Source organism: Bombina bombina, chromosome 4 (genome assembly GCF_027579735.1).
Source record: "Bombina bombina isolate aBomBom1 chromosome 4, aBomBom1.pri, whole genome shotgun sequence".
Classification (NCBI taxonomy): domain Eukaryota; kingdom Metazoa; phylum Chordata; class Amphibia; order Anura; family Bombinatoridae; genus Bombina; species Bombina bombina.
The window spans coordinates 1,066,231,387-1,066,257,406 of NC_069502.1; positions in this window are offsets into that span (position 1 = coordinate 1,066,231,387).

Consider the following 26,020-nt stretch of genomic DNA (forward strand, 5'->3'; position numbering starts at 1 on the left):
TTTTAAAAAAATTTTTTATAAATTTTTATAAAACTTTTTCGTTAGCTATTTGTTATGATTTGATATAAAGAGGTATTTTATCCCATTTTTTGCATCATCCTTTTAAACTCTAGAGTCCTATGAGAGTTTTATCCATGTGATGAATTAACCTGCAATACATTTTCATATTTTTATTTTATATTGGATTAAAATATGTCCTAGTTTTAATTATGTCCAACAAACCCTTATACATTAATTAATACATTTCATTTGTATATGTCTCAATTGTATATGTCTCAAATGAAATATTGTTTGCCATTTGTCCTTTGCCATTTGTTTGTTGATCGGCCGGATTTAGTTTTTTGTTTTTTTAGTTGTTTTTTTGTTTTTTGTTTTTAGTATTTAATAAATATTTTCTTTTGATTAGAGTTTGTTGCTCTATAGATGTTTTTTTTTAATATAGTGGTGCAGATGGATGTGTAGTGATCATATCTTGCTAACTAATTTTTATGTTTTAGACTCTAGCGATGACGGCAGTTAAAATTGGTGATATCTAGTTTTAGTGTTTTCCTTTCCGGATCGCAACAGACCTTTTTCTATTTTTTTTTTTTAATAGATGTTATTTTTTAATTTAGTCCTTTTTTCAGTATTACCCACAAATGTAATTCTCAGTTTATTGTGTTTGTCTCTTTTATTTACTTTGCCACTTTATTCACTCCCCCTTCTTGTCATTCGACCTGATCTGTGGGTATTGGTGGAGATCTGTTAGCCGATTGGGTCTTATTGTCCATGGAGGATTGGCTCTACCGTATAACACACACGCCTGTTTCTTTGTCCCCATCCTGTAGCCACTCTACCTGTTAGACGCGCTTCCCAATATTAGCTATTGTGGATATGACAGATGGGTGTGTGTAAAGATTGGTATTCCTATGGGTGTTTGGTATGGGTGTGTACAAGTGACTGATCGTCCTATAATCGTTAATTTCTGCACTGAGAGGTGTGTGTTACTTATCATTCGGCCACAGGGCCCCTACACATTATAGTACATAACATAAAAGGAGTACTTGATTATTAAAAGATACAACTGAAGCATTCAAGTATCAGAGGTAGAAGTCGGTACATTTCTGAGAGATTATCAAAGGAGGGTGGGGAGGGGGGGAAAGGGGGGGCACATCTATAAGGGTGGGAGAGGGGGGGGGATTCCTATCGGGAATCGTCTAGGGTAGACGAAGCGTGGGTTCTTACACTCATTTGGCCGTGTTTTCATCCACAGAAAAAAGTCAGTAGTTAAGAGCTTTCTGGGCTAACGCCGGTTCATAAAGCTCTTAACTACTGTGCTCTAAAGTACACTAACACCCATAAACTACCTATGTACCCCTAAACCGAGGCCCCCCACATCGCCGCCACTATAAGAAACATTTTTAACCCCTAATCTGCCGACAGCACATCGCCGCCACCTACATTATACCTATGTACCCCTAATATGCTGCCCCTAACATCGCCGACACCTACATAATATTTATTAACCCTTAATCTGCCCCCCCCAATGTCGCTGCTACCTTACCTACACTTATTAATCCCTAATCTGCTGACCGGACCTCACTGCCACTCTAATAAATGTATTAACCCCTAAACCGCCGCACTCCCGCCTCGCTAACCCTATAATAAATAGTATTAACCCCTAATCTTCCCTCCCTAACATCGCTGCCACCTAACTTCAAGTATTAACCCCTAATCTGCCGACCAGACCTCGCCGCTACTATAATAAATGTATTAACCCCTAAAGCTAAGTCTAACCCTATCCCTAACACCCCCCTAAGTTAAATATAATTTTATTCTAATGAAATAAATTAACTCTTATTAAATAAAGTATTCCTATTTAAAACTAAATACTTACCTGTAATATAAACCCTAATATAGCTACAATATAACAAATAATTATTTTGTAGATATTTTAGGGTTTATTTTTATTTTACAGGCAACTTTGTATTTATTTTAACTAGGTACAATAGCTATTAAATTAAACCTAACACTACACTATCAATAAATTAATTAAATAAATTAACTACAATTACATACAATTAAATAAACTAAACTAAATTACAAAAGAAACAAACACTAAATTACAAAAAAATAAAAAAAGATTACAATAATTTTAAGCTAATTACACCTACTCTAAGCCCCCTAATAAAATAACAAAGCCCCCCAAAATAAAAAAAAATCCCTACCCTAATCGAAATTAAAAAAGTTAACAGCTCTATTACCTTACCAGCCCTTAAAAGGGCTTTTTGTGGGGCATGCCCCAAAGAAATCAGCTCTTTTGCCTGTAAAAAAAACACAATACCCCCCCCAACATTACAACCCACCACCCACATACCCCTACTCTAACCCAAACCCCCCTTAAATAAACCTAACACTACCCCCCTGAAGATCTCCCTACCTTGAGCCATGTTCACCCAGCCGGGCACTGATGGACCAAAAGAAGACATCCGGAGCGGCAGAAGTCTTCATCCTATCTGGGCAGAAGAGGACATCCGGACCGGCAGACATCTTCATCCAAGCGGCATCTTCTATCTTCATCCATCTGACGAGGAGCGGCTCCATCTTCAAGACCTCCGGCGCGGAACATCGTTCTTCAATGACGACTTCCCGCCGAATGAAGGTTCCTTTAAGTGACGAGATGGCGTCCCTAAAATTCTGATTGGCTGATAGGATTCTACCTGTAAAATAAAACCTAACCTGCCTTATACTAAAAACTAACATTAAAATAAAATAAATGAAATTATTAAAATACAATTTTCTAAATTACAAAAAATAAACACTAATTACAAAAAATAAAAAACGAAATTATCAAAAATAAAAACGAATTACTAATCTAATAGCCCTAGCAAAATAAAAAAGCCCCCACCAAATACAAAAAAAACCTAGCCTACACTAAACTGCCAATGGCCCGTAAAAGGGCCTTTTGTGGGGCATTGCCCCAAGGAAATCACCTCTTTTACCTGTAAAAAAAAATACAAACACCCCCAACAGTAAAACCCATCCAACCAACCAACCCCCTCAAATAAAAACCTATCTAAATAAACCTAAGCTAACCATTGCCCTGAAAAGGGCATTTGGATTGGCATTGCCCTTAAAAGGGCATTTAGCTCTTTTACATTGCCCAAACCCTAAGCTAAAAAACCCTTAAAAAACACTAACCCCCAACGATCCACTTACAGTTATCGAAGATAAAATGAATGCCATCTGGATGAAGATAGAAGATGCCGTCTGGATGAAGACTTCTTGTCTTCTGGATGAGGATTTTGCCGGCTGGATGAAGATGGAAGAGGCTGTCTGGATGAAGACTTCTTGCCGCCTGGATTATGACTTCGCCAGCTGGATGAGGATGGATGTCCTGACTTTGATAACTGTAAGTGGATCGTCAGGGGTTAGTGTTAGGTTTTTTTAAGGTTTTTTGGGGTGTTTTTTTTTTTTAGCTTAGGGTTTGGGCAATGTAAAAGAGCTAAATGCCCTTTTAAGGGCAATGCTCATCCAAATGACCTTTTCAGGGCAATGGTTAGCTTAGGTTTATTTAGATAGGTTTTAATTTGGGGGGGTTGGTTGGTTGGGTGGTGGGTTTTACTTTTGGGGCATGTTTGTATTTTTATTTACAGGTAAAAGAGCTGATTTCTTTGGGGCAATGTCCCACAAAAGGCCCTTTTAATGGCCATTGGCAGTGTAGGCTATGTTTTTTTTTTATTTTGGGGAGCTTTTTTATTTTGATAGGGATATTAGATTAGGAGTAATTCATGTTTCATTTTTGATAATTTTGATTTTTAATTTTTTGTAATTTAGAGTTTTTTTTGTTATTTAGAAAATTGTATTTTAGTCATTTAATTTATTTTATTGTAATGTTAGTTTTTAGTGTAAGGCAGGTTAGGTTTTATTTTACAGGTAACTTTGTATTTATTTTAATTAGGTAGCTAGTAAATAGTTAATAACTATTTACTAACTAGTCTACCTAGTTAAAATAAATACAAACTTAGCTGTACTATAAAAATAAAATTTAAGATAGCTACAATATAACTATTGTTATATTGTAGCTATCTTAGGTTTTATTTTACAGGTATGTATTTGGTTTTAATTATGAATTATTTAGGTAGTAATTGTAAGGTTTATTTAGCTTTATTTTAATTATATTTAAGTTAGGGGGTGTTAGGCTTAGGGTTACTTTAGGCTTAGGGCTAGATATAGGGTTAGGGTTACGTTAGGGTTAGGGGTTAATATATTTATGTAGAGTTAGTGATGTGGGAGGTCAAAGTTTAAAGGTTAATAATATATTTTAGTATATTTCGTTGTGGGGGGCTTGCGGTTTAGGGGTTAATAGATTTATTATAGCGGCGGTGTGGGCGGATGGCAGATTAGAGGTTAATAATCTTTAAATACTGTTTGCGATGTGGGAGGATGGCGGTTTAGGGGTTAATAGGTTTATTATAGTGGTGACGATGTTGGGGAGCGGCGGAATAGGGGTTAATAATTGTATTTAGTGGCGGCTATGTCCGGAGCGGCAGATTAGGGGTTAATACTTTTATTTTAGTGTTTGCGATGTGGGAGGGCCTCGGTTTAGGAGTTAATAGGTAGTTTATGGGTATTAGTCTACTTTTTAACACTTTAGTTATGAGTTTTATGGTACAACTTTGTAACGTAAAACTCATAACTACTGACTTTAGATGGCGGTATGGATCTTGTGGTTATAGAGTGTACCACTCACTTTTTGGCCTCCCAGGCGAACTCGTAATACTGGCACTATGGAAGTCCCATTGAAAAAGGACTTTTTAAAAAGTGCGGTACTGACGTTGCGTGCTGGCTAAAAAGGTGTGCGGTACACCTATAACTACAAGACTTGTAATAGCAGCGTTAGGGAAAAAGCAGCGTTATGAAGCATAACAATGCTTTTTCACTCATAACGCCAAACTCGTAATATAGCTCATTATTATTTGTGTGTTTTTTTTTCTTGCCCGGGCAGGTCGACAACAGTGGACGGTGTAATCTTATCCTTCTATTTAATTCTATTTATTTCAGTTTATTGCATGATCACCTATATGGTTCACTTAACAATTTATGCAGACATGCTCAGGAACTTGATTTTGCACATGGTGCTCACTGATTCACTAATTGCCCTTAGGGTAGGTCTTATAGGCCTATATATGTTTGTATTTCACAATGTTTGATTGTCAGAAGAAGGGGTTTGTTTACCCTGAAACATCACTTTAAATAAATCTTTTTACACAGTTGTCTGAAGCCCGGTGAGTGCTTTAGAATTTTTCACTATTGACACTCAAACAGCACTCCGGCGGATGTAATATTCTTGGTGAGTGCTCTCTCTCTCTCTCTCTCTCTCTCTCTCTCTCTCTCTATATATATATATATATATATATATATATGTATAGTGCTTTTTTTTGTAAAAAAAAAAAAAGATGCCAGCACTGATTGTTCTTGATTGATATATTTTGCTCAGTACTTTATTTACTATCGCCTAGATTACGAGTTTAGTGCTATAGAGGGTGCGAAATGAACGCAACAAAAGTTGCTTTAATTCATCCTCCATAGCGCTGCCATTACAAGTTTCTGAAAAGCTGCTTTGTGCATGTGATATGGTGGCAATAAGCTCCATACTGTACAAAAGCCAAGGGCTGAGAATACGTGCTTGTGCACACTTCCCCATAGATATAAATGGGGAGAAGATGTTAGAAAAAAACTAACATCTGACGTGCGGAATGGCGATCACCGTAATGCAGCCCTTTTGATGTCTATAGGGAAAAGAAAGTTACATTTAAACCTAACACCCTAACAATAAACACCTCTAATCTGCCGTCCCGACATTGCCAACACCGAAATTAAAGTTATTAACCCCTAATCTGCCGCTTCCGACATCGCCGCCACTAATAAAAGTTATTAACCCCTATTCCGCGCTCGCCGACATTGCCACCACTATAATAAAGTTATTAACCACTATTCCACCACTCCCCGACATCACCAACATCTAAATAAAGTTATTAACCCTTAATCTGCCGCTCCCGACATTTCCGCTATTAATAAAATCTATTAACCCCTATTCCGCTGCTCCCCGACATTGCCACCACTAATCAACATTATTAAGCCCTAAACCTCTGGCCTCCATCATCACTGCCACTAAATAAAACTATTAACCCCTAAACCTAACAACCCCCTAACTTTATATTACAATTACAATATCCCTATCTTAAAATAAATAAAAACTTACCTGTGAAATTAAAAAAACATAAATTTAAACTAAAAAATTAACCTAACATAACTATTATACTAAAATTAAAATAACTACCAATTAAAAAATCTAAATTACACATTAAAAAAAGCTAACACTACTAAAACAATTTAAGTCTAAAATTACAAAAAATTTAAAATACTAAATTACGAAAAATAACAAACAAAATTATCAAGAATAAAAACATCTAATTTAATAGCCCTATAAAAATAAAAAAGCCCCCCCAAAATAAAAACACCCCCTAGCCTACAATATACTACCAACAGCCCTTAAAAGGGCCTATTGTAGGGCATCACCCTTAAGAAATCAGCTCTTTTACCTTGAAAAAAATACAAAGACCCTCCAACAGTAAAATCCACCATCCAACCAACCCCCCAAAATAAAAAAACTAACTCTAACAAAAACCTAAGCTACCTATTGCCCTTTTAAGGGCATTTGTATGGACATTGCCCTTAAAAGGGCATTTCAGCTCTTTTATATTGCCCTAAAAAGGGCATTCGGCACTTTAGAAAAGACCAAACCCAAATCTAAAAAAAAACAACCAAAAAATGAAAAAAAAAACTTTCTATCTTTATCCTGGTGGCGTCGAGCAAATCCATCCTAGAAGACAACCAGTGTGGAGTGTCCTCTTCATATGGTCACTGCCGTACACTGGATCTTCAATTTAATGAAGCCTTTTCAAAATGGCATCCCTTGCATTACTATTGACTGATTTGATTCTTGAAATTCAAATCAGCCAATAGGATCAGAGCTACTTAAAATCTATTGGCTGATTTGAATAGCCAATAGAATTGAATTAACTCTCATCCTATTTGCTGATTTGAACAGCCAATAGGATTTTAGTAGCTCTCATCCTATTGGCTGATTTGAATTTCAAGAATCAAATCAGCCAATAGGAATGCAAGGGACGCCATTTTGAAAATGCTCCCTTGCATTGAAGATCCAGTGTATGGTGGTGACCGTATGAAGAGGATGCTCCGCACTGGATGTCTTCAAGGATGAAGACATCGCCGCCGGATGAAGATAGAAGATGCCACCTGGATTTTTCACCTGGATGAAGACTTCTTGCTGCCTAGATGAGGATGGATGTCCGGACTTCAGAAACTGTGAGTGGATATTCGGGGGTTAGTGTTAGTTTTTTTTTTAGGTTTTTTTTAGGGTTTTTTGGGTGTTTTTTTTTTAGGTTAGGGCTTACCCTTTTAAAAAAGAGCTGAATGCCCTTTTAAGGGCAACGCCCAAACAAATGCCATTTTCAGGGCAATGGGTAGCTTAGGTTTTTGTTAGAGTTAGGTTTTTTATTTTGGGGGGTTGGTTGGGTGGTGGGTTTTACTGTTGGGGGTCTTTGGATTTTGTCAAGGTAAAAGAGCTGATTTCTTTATGGCAATGCCCTACAAAAGGCCCTTTTAAAGGCCCTTTTAAGTGCTCCGCACTGGATGTTTTCAAGGAGGGATCCACTCTGCGCCGCCGGATGAAGATAGAAGATGCCGCCTGGATGAAGACTTCTTGCCGCCTGGATGAAGACTTCTTGCTGCCTAGATGAGGATGAATGTCCGGACTTCAGAAACTGTGAGTGGATTTTTGGGGTTAGTGTTAGGTTTTTTTATACTTTTTTGGGTGTTTTTTTTTTTTAGATTAGGGCTTAACCTTTTAAAAAAGAGCTGAATGCCCTTTTCGGGGCAATGTAAAACAGCTGAATGCCCTTTTAAGGGCAATGCCCAAACAAATGCCATCTTCAGGGCAATGGGTAGCTTAGGTTTTTGTTAGAGTTAGGCTTTTTATTTTGGGGGGTTGGTTGGGTGGTGGGTTTTACTGTTGGGGGTCTTTGGATTTTGTCAAGGTAAAAGAGCTGATTTCTTTATGGCAATGCCCTACAAAAGGCCCTTTTAAGTGCTATTGGTAGTTTATTGTAGACTAGGGGGTGTTTTTATTTGGGGGGGCTATTTTATTTTTATAGGGCTATTAGATTAGGTGTAATTGTTTTTATTTTTGATGATTTTGTTTGTTATTTTTCTAAATTTAGTATTTTTTATTTTTGTAATTTTAGACTTAAATTTGTTTAGTAGTGTTAGGTTTTTTTAAGGTGTAATTTAGTGTTTTTTAATTGGTAGTTATTTTAATTTTAGTATAATAGTTTAGTATAATAGCTATGTTAGGTTTATTGTTAGTTTAACCCCTTAAGGACAAGGCCATTTTTCAATTTCTTTCCCTTAAGGACCAGGGCTATTTTTACATTTTTGCTGTGTTTGTGTTTAGCTGTAATTTTCCTCTTATTTATTTACTGTAACCACACATATTATATTATGTTTTTCTCATCAATAAATGGACTTTCTAAAGATACCATTATTTTCATCATATCTTATAATTTACTATAACAAAATATATAAAATATGAGGACAAAAATAAAAAATAAACACACTTTTTCGAACTTTGACCACCAAAATCTGTTACACATCTACAACCACCAAAAAACAACCATGCTAAATAGTTTCTAAATTTCGTCCTGAATTTAGAAATACCCAATGTTAACATGTTCTTTGCTTTTTTTGCAAGTTATAGGGCAATAAATAGAAGTAGCACTTTATTTCAAAATTAGCGCTAGTTACATTTGAACACTGATATCTTTCAGGAATCCCTAAATATTCCATGACATGTATACATTTTTTTTTAGAAGACATCCCAAAGTATTGATCTATGCCCATTTTGGTATATTTCATGCCACCATTTCACCACCAAATGCGATCAAATAAAAAAAATTGTTCACTTTTTCACACATTTTTTCACAAACTTTAGGTTTCTCACAGAAATTATTTACAAACAACTTGTGCAATTATGACATAAATGGTTGTAAATGCTTCTATGGGATCCCCTTTGTTCAGAAATAGCAGACTTATATAGCTTTGGCATTGCATTTTGGTAATTAGAAGGCTTCTAATTGCCACTGCTCACCACACATGTATTATGCCCAGCAGTGAAGGGGCTAATTAGGGAGCATGTAGGGAACTTGTAGAGTTAATTGTAGCTTTAGTGTAGTATATTAGACAACCCCAATTATTGATCTAGGCCCATTTTTATATAATTAATGCCACCATTTCACCGCCAAATGCGATCAAATTAAAAAAAAAAACATTACATTTTTCGCAATTTTAGGTTTCTTAAAGAAATTATTTACAAACAGCTTGTGCAATTATGGCACAAATGGTTGTAAATTCTTCTTCGGGATCTCCTGTCTTCAGAAATAGCAGACATATATGGCTTTGGCAATGTTTTTTGGTAATTAGAAGGCCGCTAAATGCCGCTGCACATCACGTGTGTATTATGTCTAGCAGTGAAGCAGTTAATTAGGGAACTTGTAGGGAGCTTGCAGGGTTAATTTTAGCTTTAGTGTAGAGATCAGCCTCCCACCTGACACATCAGACCCCCTGATCCCTCCCAAACAGCTCTCTTCCCTCCCCCACCCCACAATTGTCCCCGCCATCTTAAGTACTGGCAGAAAGTCTACCAGTACTAAAATAAAAGGTAACTTTTTTTTTTTTTTTTTAATAGCATAACCCCCCCCCCCAACTGCTCTCTAACACTCCCCCTCTACATTATTGGGAGACATCTTGGGTACTGGCAGAGTGTTAACAAAAAAATATATTTTTTCTACTTTTCTGTAGTGTAGCTTCCCCCCCAAGACTAAACCCCCACCCCCTCCCAGATCACTTAGATTATTCATTTTAAAAAATGTATTCCCCCTCTCTCCCACTTAATTTAAAAAAATGTTCCATAGTGTAATGGTTCCCACCTGCTCCCTCCCCATGCACACGCCCGCCACCTCCCCCTGTGCACGTGCGTGCGTGTCCGTGCGTGCCCCCGGCTACCCTGCCCATGATCCCGCCCACCTCTGCAGACAGAAAGCCATCGATGGCCGCCCATCCACCTCCCATGTCAGTTCCCACCCACCAACGATTGCGGCCATCGATGTCCGGTGCAGAGAGGATGCCTTGATATCGAGGCATCACTGGAATAACCGGAAAGGGTACGTCGCTGGTCTTTAAAGTCCAGTTTGTGCAAGACGTACCCTGTATGACGTATGTTGCTAAGGGGTTAAACTTAGGTTTTTTTAATTTCACATGTAAGTATTTATTTATTTTAAGATAGGGATATTGTAATTTTAATTTAAAGTTAGGGGGTGATAGGTTTAGGGTTTAATAGTTTAATTTATTAGTGGCGATGTGGGGGGCTGGCAGTTTAGGGGTTAATAGGTTTATTTAGTAGTGGCGATGTGTGGGGATGGCAGTTGTAGGGATTAATAGGTTTAGTTAGTGGTGGCGGTGGCGGGGAGCAGCGGAATAGGGGTTAATAACTTTATTATAGTGGCGGGGATGTGGGCGGGCTGGAGATTAGGGGTTAATACGTTTTTTAAATAGTGTTTTTGATGTGGAAGGGCTTTGGTTTAGGGGTTATTAGGTAGTTTATGGGTGTTAGTGCACTTTGTAACATTTTAGTTATGAGTTTTGCGAAACGTTTTTGTTACACAAAATCCATAACTACTGGTCTAAGATGGCGGTATGGATTGTGTCGGTATAGGCTGTAACACAAGCATTTTAGCCTCACCACACAACCTGTAATACCGGTGCTATTTAAATCCCATGCAAAAACATAATTTTTTTTAAGTGCAGGATTGACGTTGTGTTACAGGCTAAATGATTGCGGTATAGCTATACCGACATGACTCGTAATGGCTGCGTTACTGTTTTTATGCTGAAATGGCCATTTTTTCAGCGCTAAAAACAGTAACGCAAAACTCGTAATCTAGCCGAATGTTTGATGAATTTTTCAGTCCCCTCTTGTGAAAACTAGAGTATTTTACATGATGATAACAAATATTACCTCTTATGCGTTGTCAGAGGTGGGGGGTACTCAGTACAGGTGAGTACCCTCACAAAAAAAGCCCTGTATATATATATATATATATATATATATGTGTGTGGGTGTGTGTGTGTGATATATTCCAGATTTAGAGAGTATTTAATTAAATAAAATAGAGATTTTTGTCTTCTATTTGCAATGGAAAAAACTTTTGTTTTAAACAGTGTTTGTAGGATTCTGAATCACTGTATCCAAATTCAGAGAAAGAATAGAAATCAGTAATTGGAGTTTAAAAAATCACTTTAATGATATTTTATTAAAACCTTCCATAAAATAAAAACTGAGTTTATGATTTGATCTAGTTCAAAAGAGAGGAGTTTTAGCCTCTAACCTGTAGAAAGTATAAGGAATAAAACTTGTCACCATGAAAGCAGGAATGTATAAAAATGCTAAAATGCTAAAACTTAACAAAAGGAAAATCCAGAATCTGATAAAGATCTTCTCAAAAGAGCTGCAAAAAAATCCATTGTGTTTAGTCTGTATGTCTGCCGGCATCTTTTTTGTGAGACCGGAAGTGGATCGGAGATAACCGGTAGTGTATATAGTGACGTCACTGTTTATGCAATACCTTTCCGCATTTTGTGGATGCTTGGTCCACTTCATCAGAGGTTGAGAGGTTGTTTCCTTTGAAAGATAAGTTTTATGTTTTTTACTGATTTTTTGTATCTATTATATCTATTATGATATAGCATTTTAGCATTTTTTAAACATTCCTGCTTTCATGGTCACACGTTTTATACCTCATACTTTCTACAGGTTAGAGGCTAAAACTCATCCCTTTTGACCTATATCAAACCATATACTCTGTTTTTATTTTAGGCAAGGTTTCAATAAAATATAATTACTGATTTCCATTAATTTGGTTACAGTGATTCAGAGTACTACAAACAATGTTTAAAACAAAAGTTTTTTCCATTGCAAATAGAAGACAAAAATCTCTATTTCATTTCATTAAATACTCTCTAAAACTGGAATATATCACATATATATAAGTTTGAGAAATTTCAGTGTTATCCTAACGACTACTGGCTTACGGTAGACATAGTTTCCTTATATTCCTCTATCCCACATTGTGTGGGTTTAAGAGCAATTAAATATGTTTTACAGAACAACGAGTATACTCTTACTTTTGTTGATTACTTAGTCGAGGTCACTAAGTTCCTTTTGACTCATAATTATTTTACATTTCAAGACTCCTATTGTCTCCAGGTACGTGGGACTGCAATGGGGGCAAAATTTGCCCCCTTGTTTGCTAATTTGACTATGGGCTGGTGGGAATTTTTGTTTCTATATGGTGAACGTAATATCTTTAGTTCCAACATACGTTCATATCATCGTTACATAGATGATTTGCTGTTGGTTTGGTCTGGGAATGATTGTCTTCATGGATTATCTCAATGATAACCCATGTGGTCTACGGTTCACACATGAATACAGCAGACATAGAATCAATTTTCTGGATATCACTCTTTCATTTAATCGTGGTACTAACAAAGTAGAAACAACCATGTACAGAAAACCCATTTCGGGTAATACTCTGTTACATGGCTCCAGTAATCATCCTAAACATGTCCCTTACTCTATAATCAAGGGACAGTTACTCATAGCCAAAAGAAACTGCAGCAGTCCATTAGATTTTGAATCTCAAAGCTCAGAACTTACCAAGAGATTCCTTGAAAGGGGATATAATAAAAGAATGATTCATAAGGCTAAAGCAGAGATTGAGACAATTGACCGTAAATCTCTACTCAGTGAAAAAGAAAGAGACAAAAAATCTCATTTTTCTACTGATAAAGTCAGTTTCGTGACCCAATACTCCACAGAATATCACAGAATTTGTGAAGTGATTAAAAAACACTTACCCATGCTTTCAGCGGATGACAGGTTACAGCATGTAGTGCAAAAAGGTTGCAACTTCTCTTATAGAAATGGAGTAACCTTGGGTAACATCCTGTCACCTAGTGAGTTAAAAAGTGACAAGCCAAAAAGTTCCTGGTTACAAGTGACAGGAATGCAAAGATGTGGCTATGGCCAGTGCATTCCATGCAGTTTTGGACATTTGTCAAAAACTTTTTCATCACATACTAATGGAAAAATGTATCAACTGGATACATGTGTCAACTGCAGGTCCAAATATGCAGTATACATGATCTGGTGTACATGCAATAAAAAACAATATATTGGGTGTACAATCCGTGAGGTCAAAGAGAGAATTAGGCAACATCTCTCTGACATTAAAAGGAAAGACGGATGTTCTGAACTGGCGAACCATTTCATTCAGGAACATAACAGCGACAATAGAACACTGAAATGGATGGTCATTGAGGCTGTAAAACTGCCTAAACGTGGGGGCAACATTGGCAAACTACTCTTGAAACGTGAGGCATTCTGGATTTTTAATTTGGATACCAGAATCCCTAAAGGTTACAACTCCATTTTTGATTTAATCAATTTTTGGGAATAGTTTTTCTATAACAGCATTGTAATCATTACGGTGCAGTGCTATTGATATTTATTTGATTTCAATTCTTGAATCCTCATCACATGAATGTAGCTGCACATAAAATTCCTTTATATTCATAGCGGTGTAGTGACATTTACATTTCTATATTTTTTTTAACTTTAGCTTTCAGCTTATATTATTGAGTGTTATTGTACACAATGTTTACTTACACTCACTTTCAACTATATATTTATTTAGGATCATGAGCCTTCCACACTGTATATATTGTATATTGCTAATTGGAATATATATTACATGTTTGTCACCATTTCTTACTGAACATTTAATTTAAATCTATCGTCACATGCATTGTCGCCAACATACATGACTCTAATGTTAAAACTTTACTCATTAGAAATTTGTTGTTTTTTTCTATAATATAATTTATTAATTTATTTATCAATCATACATCTATGATTAATGAAAAATATTGTCACTAGACCAGTAAGGTGCGATTAACAATCAATGCATTTCAATTTATGTTGCCATTTAGTCTGACCTGACAGATATGGTCAGTGTTTACATAATGATTTAATTCCACCTTAAATGTCGGCCCAAAGGTACATCCAGGTACTATTAGTCACATGTCTAATTCAACCAATAAGTGAAGGGCAAGCACTATTTATTTTAGCTATTTTTACCTGGGAGTATGCTTATGATTAAAGGGCCACTGTAAGTAAATATTTTCTATGCCTGTTACTAACTAACTACCCCAAATACGCTTTTTATCAATAGCATTTCATTAACATATCTCTACCGTATATCAGAAATCTTGTCTGCAAATTTAATTGTTTTCCAAACCTACTCCGTGGGTATCCTTTGCTCTGTACCAATCCGTTTACAATACCTAGGTTTCAAAATGGCGCTTTAAACACAAAGTTATTGGTTTAAGTATTTTGAACACTCAGTGCTGAAAATAGTGGGCAGCATAACGTGACATCATCGGCGAATAAAAGATATAACTTTTAGAACGTTATGAAACTTAGTTTTGGAGAAAATATAGGTCAGTAGGTTTTAATTAATGTTTATTAACTTTAATATGTTAGTTGTTTAGCTTAAAAATTATAACAGAAAGTAATCCTTTAAGGTTGTAACTGCCAAAACATGTAAAGCATACTTTCTAGCTTTACATTCCTTCCTACTTATTTTAATGTTATTGAAATAAAGATCGTTTTTATTATACATCCTGGGAGAAGTGCCGGCTTTTTATTTTGCTATTCAAGCTATATATATATATATATATATATATATATATATATATATATATACACAGGGTTTTTTTGTGAGGGTACTCATTGGTAATGAGTACCCCCCACCTCTGACAACTCATAAGAGGTAATATTTGTTATCATCATGTAAATAATCTTTTTAATTTTATTATATACTCTCTAAAGCTGGAGTATATCACACACACACACACATACACATATATATATACATATATTTTGTCATCCTTTCTGATACTTTAGAGCACTATTTCTACTCATTTTTACTTTCCTGTTTTTTTATACTTGTAAGTAGTTTCAAGTATTATCTGTAAGAAGTAGCAGCTAAAATATTTTTTAAAAGAAATGTTAAATTGTTTTTCTTTTAAAAATTAAAAACACAGAACAAGACAGAGATTTAAACAAATGAGATTCATTTAAAGAGATAGCGCTTGATATACATATGTTTCTTTCATTAAGATATATAGGTATATATAAATATTTTACAAAAATATGCATATATATATATATATATTTAAAAATAATATTTTATTCTAAGTAAAGAACAAAGGAATGTGAAGTATTCCTAACTCACCTTTGCAGTTGGTCTCGTTCAGTTTACGGTAAAAAAGGCTTTCTTCAGCATGGCCAATAGTTGTCCATGGGGAGAGGAAGTTAGTGCCGTCATGATATCCGTAGTCCTAAAGTTAGCGCAACTGAGTCGCTTGTATTCTAACTTTTTACTTTCTACTTATAAATACCATTGCTAACCTGGGAGTGCTAATGTTGTACCTTGAGGGCAGTTACTGTTCATGAGCAGTAAAAATGCATTGCTCCACTTTTTGTGTACCCTTTGTAGTAACAAGATACTAATAATAATAATAATAATTGTAATAGGTTTAAACATTATGCTAAAAACATCACCACTACGTGATTTTTAAAATATTCACTATAGCATGTTAGAAACATTTGCTATTTTCTTACTATGTCCTATATCTGAGCAGTATACAATATTTTCATAGCTGATTTATTCATTAAAGGGACATAAAACCCCAAAATTTTATTTCATGATTCAGATAGAGCATACAATTTTAAACATCTTTCCAGTTTACTTCTGTTATCAAATTTTCTTTGTTTTCTTGATATTCTTTGTTGAAAAGCTGGGATGTAAGCTCATGAGTGTGCATGTATCCACAACACTATATGGCAGCAGTTTTGCAACAATGTTATACATTAGCAGGAGCACTAGATGGCAGCACTATTTCCTGTCATGTAGTGCTTCAGGCATGTGCACGCTACCTACCTAGGTATCCCTTCAACAGGAGAACGAAACAAATTTGATAATAGAAGTAAATTGGAAACTTTTTAAAAATGGTATTCTCTGTCTAAGTAATGAAAGAAAATGTTTGGGTTTACTGTCCCTTTAATGTCAAAATGTTATTAACAATTAACTAACAGAATCAGAAAAAAAATAAAAGGACCAATATTTTCCTGATAAAATAATCAGCATTTAGCACTGGGAATCTCTAAAGTGTCATAAAATAAGCAGTTATTTACACTGTCAAAATTAAATTTGCCAAAAGAGAAAAGAACACATACTAATCTAATTATCTCATTAATAAACATTTTCATTTAATCAAATTCATTAATGTATCAATACCCTGATTCACAATTCAACAATTATATTCACTTAATATCTTCTGTAAACACCTTAATTCAGCTTGAATGAGAACAAACATAGGTAGTTTATGCTAAGTATAATTCCACATAAATTATTATAAATCTAAATAACAAACTGATGACATTTTAATCTCATATATGCTTCAAAAATACTTTTTTAACTGACAAACAATTTCTCATATAAGTATCTTTACAGTACACAATTAGAAAGAAATTTAAAGGGATAATAAACCCAATTTTTTTTTTCTTTTATGATTTAGACAGAGCATGCAATTTTAAGCAACTTTCGAATTTACTCCTATCATCAATTTTTCTTCATTCTCTTGCTATCTTTATTTAAGAAATAAGGCATCTAAGCTAAGAAGCCAGACAGTTTTTGGTTCAGTCCCTGGACAGCACTTGTTTAATGGTAGATGCATTTAGCCACCAATCAGCAAAAACAACCCAGGTTGTGAACCAAAAATGCGCCGATTTCTAAACTTACATTATTGCTTTTCAAATAAAGATAACAAGAGAATGAAGAAAAATTGATAATATGAGTCAATTAGAAAGTTGCTTAAAATTGCACACTCTTTCTGAATCATGAAAGAAAAATGTCCCTTTAAGTGATTTTTTTATGCATCTTATTTTCTTTTCTTTTTTATATATTACAGTTACTACTTTCTGATTTTATGTCAGTGGAGCTGTGCGAGTTGTCTTGCACTTACATTTCCTTTTACTTTAAAATAATATGATACAAATGAATTATATTGTACTGATATCTTTTACTTATACTCTATAAGTAAAATATTTTCTAATCACTTTTCAACATTTTTGAGCCCAGTTTTGCCTTTTTGAATTTGACACCTTTACGCACTTGATGAGTCCTCAGAAGGGCATTTTGGACATCATTTACTCTTTTTTACAGCTGTTTGCAAACAGTCTGTTATCTTTCTCATGTTCAAAACTCTTTGGAATTATTATTATTATCGGTTATTTGTAGAGCGCCAACAGATTCCGCAGCGCTAAACCACAAGAGACATTCTACAACTCTATTAACATACATTGTATTGATTCATTAAAGTTCCATTCATCCCTAATGGAGAGGCTGTATAAAGTGAACAGTGTACACATTTACATATGTATAGGTACATAGAGAGATATGTATATGTGCTGAATATGTGATATCTTGTACAGCTAAGGACATTTGCAGAAGCAGTCGGAGTAGTCACTTTACGGCTCCATCATTTACCAATGGCATGTTTTTATTTTTAATATTTGATTGAAATCTCACTTGCACTTTAGTGATTGTCACTAACAGTATTAATTAGTCTGGGATGATTGACGAGTTCTACTCTAATGTAATTGGTTGCACAAAAGCAGGGGGCGGGGCTGCAGAAGCAATTGCATGTTCACTGTTAAATGCATGCAACAAATTCTGTCTTACACTCCCCGCCCGCTGAATGTTAAAGGGGCTGATAAACTGAATTAGCTTGGACTAGACCAAATAATTATGTGAGTCAAATATTAACTTAAGAACACATAAGTTTAAAGTAATGTGGTGCTATCATGCCTCCTGTCCTAGCTGAGGCCACGCTGTACTTAGTGCAGGCTGGATGCTTTTAGTGCAGTCGGGGCTGTGCTGCTTGGGAGGCTGTGATGGAGAGACACACTGCTACTGTGGGAGCCCACGGCTGGCTCTCTGGAGGTTAATGATGTGCTTTGTATTGGCTGTTGTGTACTGTTTTGGCTTCTTGTTATCACCTGGCTAAATGGAATTGACCCGGCCCTTGTACCTGGTGCCGAACCTGAATGGAACGTGTTAAAAGGTCATCTAAGAATCCCATTCAGTGCTTGGTTATTCATTTTTGTACTAAATTATTTGTTTGATCCCTTAACTAAGATCCATCTTCTAAGGACTGATTAATTGATTTTTAAAAGTTGGAACTTTGTTCTGACTTCAACCTCTAATTTAACCCTACCTTGATGCCTGATTTTGATTGCTTTTGTGAGGAGGTTGGGGTGTTTGCAACTCAAAATGCAGGAACAAATACACTGAACAACAAAAGTATTTTAAAAAGCTTTACTGAACTATAATCAAAAGAACAGTTAGTTGTTCGAATTGAAGGTCACATAAACAGCAAGTTTGAACATAGGCCCAATGCAGAACACTAAAGTTCAATACAAAGGTAAGAATACTAAAAGGGACAGTCTAGTAAAAATTAAACTTTAATGATACAGATAGGGTATGCAGTTTAAAAACAACTTTCCAATTTACTTTTATCATCAAATTTGCTTTGCTCTCTTGGTATTCTTTGTTGAAAGCCAAACCTAGGTAGGCTTATATGCTAATTTATAAGCCTTAAAGGCCGCCTCTTATCGCAGTACATTTCGACAGTTCTTACAGCTAGACATTGCTAGTTCATATGTGCCTTATAGATACCATTGTGCTCACTCTCATGGAGTTACTTCGGAGTCAGCACTGATTGGCTAAAATGCAAGTCTGTTAAAAAAAAAAAAAAAAGCCCTGAAATAAGAAGTATTGTAATATAATTGAGTTGGTTATGCAAAACTGGAGAATGGAAAAAAGGGATTATCTACCTTTTTAAACAATAACAAAACTGGAGTTGACTGTCTCTTTAAATAGGTTGCAGTAACAAAGATAACTGGACAGTGGTGTTTGAATTGTGCAGTAGAGAGTGAGGCTTTCAAGGAATACCAGGTAGGTACAGCAGATACAGCTGGTTGGAGTGAAGCTGACAATGGATAGTCAGCAGGTACAGAATACCCAGCAGGTACTGTTGGTGAGACTGTCACAGAATACCAGGTAAGCCCAGCTGATTTGAGCAAAGCTATCACTGGTATAGCAGACACAATATTCTCAGCAGCTATAGGATACCCAGTGGGTACTGTTAGTGAGGCTGTCACAGGATACCAAGTAAATACAACAGGGACAGCTGATTTGAAGAATGCTGTCACTTTTATAGTAGACACAGGATTCTCAGCAGGCACAGGATACCCAGCGGGTACTGTTGGTGAGACTGTCACGGAATACCAGATAAGTACAGCAGACACAGCTTCAGGAACAAAGAGAGCATACACAGGTATCATGCAAGTCTGCTTGACTTTTAGGAACCTATTGAGCATATGCAGGTGCAAAGTGAGTATGCTTGGTATCTGGAACAAGGTGAGAACACACACGTATCAGGTAAGTATGCTTTACCATTCAGGAACCAGGAGAGCATATGCAGGTACAAGGTATGTATACTTGGTCTCTGGAACAATGTGAGCATACATAGGTATCAGGTAAGTATGCTTGGCATTCAAGAACCAGGAGAGCATATGCAGGTAAGAGGTAGGTAAGCAGGCTTCAGGAGCAAGGTAAGCTCTCAATAACTCAGCCCAGAGTGATGGGCTGAGTAACCTTTTATACGAACTTCCATCCTATTGGCTCCAGGTGAGAGTTCCGGTAATTAGGACTTTTGCCGATTTAAATCTAGGCAGTGCATGGCCGTGCATGAGTAGAGAGCTGCAGCAGCTGTAGAAGTTAATTCTTGGAGTCTCACAGAAACTAAAGAAATCACCCTCTGCATTCACTGAGACTGGTTGTCGGACCAGGAACAGAGCTCTCTAACAGTAAGTCTCTGACAGTTTCTTTGGTCTTGACATCTGGCTTAATTACGGACTATTCTGCAAATCTACAGTCTCTCAAGGCTTTCCTTTCTCTGAATTACTTGCTCCAGTTTACAAAACAACAACTTTTCTACAACAATTATACGTGCATTCAATGGCAAAGTATTTGCTAGCATGACAACTAGACAACACAGCAGTGTATTTCAGACGAGAAATCCAAAAGAGAGGTAAAAAATGTTACAAGGTCAGGGCAGACAGCAAAGGTTCATAGATGGTAAGACAGGTAAGAATACAGGGCAGGCAGTAATGGTTCATAAACGAGAATACAGGCAAAAGGTCAGGGCAGGCAGCTATGGTTTATATACAGGACTTCAGACTAGGAAAACTAAGGTTTAAATACAGGACTCTGGATGTTATTGATTTAGGAGAACTCAGCTAGGGTTATATATTTATTACAAAAGAGGAAAAAGGAGTGCAGAGTCTTCAAAGTAGATGAAATGAAGTTTTTATTAGGAACAGGCTTATCGTCAGACACAGGTAAGCTCCTATCTTACGCGTTTCGCGCATGGGCACATGCGCTTCATCAGAGATAATGGTCTCTGCTGGTCAGGGTCTCTATAAGGGTGTGGGTAACCAATCAGGAAGGGTGTCTTGTTAACCCTTTTGGTGAATAGAGACTTACACAGGTTGGTTTTCTAATGACATAGTGCACACCTGGCTTAGAGGTCCCGAGCAGCAGATTACATTCTTGAACAGATAATATGCTAGGCAAAAATATGAATACATAATACTTGAACAAACAATTTTCCAATAATTGACTTAGATGCTGTTGCAATGCTTTTATATATACCATGGAGATTGATAGAAATAATGGCTTAGTGCATTTAAAAGAGAGCTATAAATAAAAGTATGTGTGTTTGTGTACAAATATTTTCCTTTTTTCGTTTTTTTTTAAATAGGGCAGTTGTATGAGAACATATTTAGACTTTGTCTGCTTGTATTAAGGTGAACCAAAATGGCCACATACAGATGGAAAACATTGTATAGCTCTCTGTAAGATCACAGCAATGTGTTTCATTCTTTTTAAAAAAAAAAAAAAAAAATTAAAACAGTTACAAGAAAGCATAGTGAACTTTATCAGTTTGTGTTAAAGTGGACCTTAAATGGTCACTAGCAGAGAGAAAACATTATGTGGCTGTCTACAAAGCCACAGTTATGTATAACAACTATTATATAGCTCACTATAAAGCAACAGCAATTGAAAATCATGATGATTCATTAAAATGATTAATAACATTTTTGAGACGTTATGGTAATATCTAAAAAATAGCACTCTATTAGCTAAAGGGTTCTGTGTCGAGCCCCTAGCTGATGTGATATTATATATAATATATTTCACATAGTTTGTTATGAAACTGTAAGAAAGACTAGCTAATAGTCTTGATTACTAATGTATTTTAAGTCTAACCCTAAAGGGGGAATACTGGGTTATATTAAATCATTGGTTCATAACTAGATAGTTTTAACAATGCTAAAATAAAAAGATAAGGCAAATGGATTAATTATGTTAAAAACATTTTCTCATGAAATAGCGTGTGAAAAATTCTTTTTTAATTCTTTCTTTAAATCATTTTTAGTTCCTTTTTAATTTGGGAGGGATAGATCATGCTTAAATTAATAAAGCACAGACAATTTTAGCAAACCTTTGGTGGGAACAGAGGAGAGAGGGTAGGCTATATGGAATTGACCTGTAGGCCTATGTGTATGCTATAGGAGCTAATAGATTAAGCCCTATAGATAGTAAGTGTGGATATTACAGGATTTAATAATGATTGTATTCATGTTATTGAAGAACCTAAGAACTGATGTAGTGTATATATAGTGTGTTGATGTTAGTCTTATCTATGAATTCTTTATGATATATAAGTGAAATATATCTTGCTTACTCTATATATAGATTAACATCATATCTTTTGTTCATGCCTTGTGGTGCTCTATTTTGTAACATAAATATCCAATATACTTCTCTTTTGGACAACATCTTGTTTCTGTCACCCCCTAGTGGATTATTTGTTATATGTTCTATAGCTTTAAATGTGAAATGGCTAAGTTTGTTATCATGTGTATGAAAATGTTTGGCCACTGGTGTCCTAGGGAGTTCCTCTTCTATTGATAAGAGATGTTCTCTTATACGGTCCTTCAGTGGGCGTGTCGTGATCCCTATATATTGTTGTTGGCAATGTGTACATGTAATTAAATATATTATATGAGTGGACGTACAGTCCATTCTATCAGTTATTGGATATGTTTTGTGTGTTTCTGAAGAACTAAACGTTAAGCATTTTTCAGTATATTTGCAACTTTTGCATGGTACATGGCCACATCTGTAATTGCCTTTGGAAGGGGTTAGCCAATTGGTGGTTGGTAAGATTTTGTTATGGAATTTGTGTGTGATCTTATCACTTATGGTTGGTGCTTTTTTGGCCACAAATCTTATATGTTTCTGTAATTTATTTCTCAAAATGATGTCACTATTGAGGACTGGTAGATATTTCTTGATAATCTTTGTGATGGTATAAAATTGATTGCTGTATTTGGTTACAAAACAGATATCTTCTGTGAATGTGAAATTTTCATTGTTGCTTCTGCTAATTGTACCTGTTGTGGTTTTTTTGTTGTTGTTTTTAAGTAATGTGACCCTATCTATCCTTGCTACTTGGGATTTAATTTTGAGTAGCACACTTTTTCTGTAGCCTCTAGATATAAGTCTATTAGTGAGTTCATCTGCTTGTTTGAAGTATAATTGGAGGGTACTACAGTTTCTCCGTAATCTTAAATATTGGCCCTTGGGAATGCCTTTTTGCATATGTGGGGCATGACAAGAGTCAGCTCTAAGTATAGTATTTCTTGATAGGGGTTTTCTAAATGTGCTAGTGATGATGTTTCCTTCATCATTGTGCTCTAATGTGAGATCTAAAAAGTTGATGATCTTATCATTATTTAGATGCATAAATGACAGGTTAAGTGTATTGTTGTTGAAGAAATCTAGGATTTCCTGAATAGTAAGTTCAGTGTTTTTCTTGTAGATAAATATTAGGTCGTCTATGAATCTACCATATACCACTACTTTGTCCTCGAGATGAAGCAGCCAACCGAGTATACAAAAAAAAGGATAGGATGCGCAGCACAGCAGACTTACGTGTTTCGGCATTCAGCCGTATTTATAGCCTAACAATTCCCTATCACCAACATCATAATTCTGCTCAGTTGTAGATAAAGAGCAAGAGAAGTAAGCTACTGGGTGCATACTCTCCTTAGGTACTTATCATGAAAGAATAGCACCAACTGTCATCTCTGAAGCATCACATTCTAACAAATAGGGGTTATTGGGATTTTGGTAGAATCAGTATTGGAGCTGAAGTAAATAATCATTTTAACTCTTCAAATGCCTTCTGGGATTGAGTATTCCACTTAAATTTAATATATATCTTGGGTAAGGTGGTCATAGGTTGTACGATTTTAGAAAAATATCAAAAGAATTTTCTATAGAAGTTCAAAAGCCTAAAAAACATTGTACCCCTTTCTTATTAATAGGTAATGGCCAGGACAGGATAGCTTTTATCTTGCTAGAGTCCATCTCTATAGTGCCTGCAGAGATTACATAACCAAGAAACTCTACTTTATGAACACAGAAAGCAAATTTTTCTAGTTTTGCATACAAATGATGTTTTCTAAAAAGAGATGACACAGTTTTTACATGTGTAATATGTTTTGGTGGGGAAGCAGAGTAAATCAGGATATCATCCAGATAAACGACAACAAATATGTCTAATATGTCTCTTAGGATTTCATTAACAAATCTTTGAAAAAATGCTTGTGCAATGCATAGATCCTTAAGGGTTGTAAATAGTGGCTTCTTGTTAACTTCCCTACAATTCAGGTATCAAAGGCAGAGGATATCTATTTTTTATTGTTACTGCATTCAATGCTCTATAATCACTACAAGGCCAAAGGCCACAATCTTTTTCCCCCACAAAGAATATCCCTGCTCTAGCAGGAGAAGTAGAAGGTATTTACAACCAGACAGAACTGTAGCACCTGGAAGTAAATCTATTCGACAGTCGTATTCTCTATGAGGCAGTAATTCTTCTGCCCCTTTCTTTTCAAATACATCATAAAATTCTTTCTAAAAATAAGATATTTGACTGTAAGGATTTTTATTAAATGGTTCTAGGGTTAGGTTTATAGAAGTATTGGACATACAGCGGTTTATATAAAATTTGGAAGTTAAATTTATACTTCCAGTATCCTAGTTGATTAGGGGATTGTGCTTCCTTAACCATGATAAACATAGTATCAAAGGGAATATGGGTGTATGTAATATTAATATATGTAAGGGTTCTATATCTTTAGTAACTGGACCTGAACTAGGAGGTGAGCCTTCAATCAACTGAATGTAGGTGTTTATTTGGTTATTGTAGCAATGGACAGCGCTTTGGGCATTATAGTATCCATATAACAACTGCTGGCTCCTCAGTTTATTGTGGCCATCAAATCCACGATTTACTCTGCTATAAGGAGAGACATATAGATAAGTGGGATTATGAAAAAAGTACTGTTGTCTTAGTAATGAGAACAGGTCTACCGTGATTACCCTGCATAGGTCTAGCTTTTACTTTACATTCTCTGACTTGATGCCCAGCCTTTTCACAGTATAATCAAAGACCTTTGGCTCTTCTGTGGTCTTTGCTCTTTTTCTGTTTCTGGGAAGGGACTGAAGGCCATATTTTTTTGCATAGGTTCTTCAGCAGGAGATTCTGGAAGAACTGGTGGAGTACTAGTATACCTTGGGCATTGAACAGAAGAGTAATAGGAACTCCTACATTCTTGTCTTTGTTCCCTGAGTTGGCAATCTGTATACAAAGAGCAATCTTCCAGGGTAAATGGTATGCCGAATCTGGTTAGATCATCCTTGAGGGATTCTGATAGGCCCAGTCTAATTTGATTGAGTAATGCTGGCTTATTCCATGTGGAATCAATAGCCAGACATTAAAAATCAGTAATGTACTCCTCTACTATTCTTTTTGTTTCCTTAAGAGCCCGTAGGGAAGCAGTGGCAGTAGTAACACTATAAGGGTCATCATACATGTTATTCCTGGCCTGTATAAAGGAAGTCCAGGAATATAGTATAGGGCTATTAGTTCTGAGAAGATGGTGAGACCAAGCTTGAGATTTTCACAATAAAAGAGAGATCACCGTGAGAATTTTTATAAAATATGTTGAATATTTTCTGAGCTGGAGAGAAAACAGTATTTGACAGGATATTACAACAGTGCGGTACTGTGATCTATCTCTGAAAAACTTCTCTGATGCTATAAGAGGTTTAGGTACAGCAGTAGCACCTTCTGGATAAACAGGAGCAGGCTCTGGTGGTATACAAACAGGTGCTGAAGGCATTTGTATCATTTGATTAACCTTAATCTGATTTTCTTGCAGCGTGGATTGTACCATTTGCATCTCTTGTATGGACTGTGTAGGGGTTGCTAGCTGCTGAGTAATCATCTCTAAGACTTGAGATATCTCTACGGATCCATACTGGCTCAGTTATTTTGTCAGGATTAATGTAGAATAGGAGCCCAGTAGCAGAGTATTTGCTAGCATGACAACTAGAGGCTACAATACAGGAGTGTGTAGTTCAGACAGGAAATCCAAAAGCAAGGTCAAAAATGTTCTGAGGTCAGGACAGGCAAGAAAACTTAATAGACAGTAATACAGGCAGGAGCTCAGAGCAGGCAGTAATGGGTCATAAATGAGAATACAGGCAACAAGTCAGGGCAGGCAGCT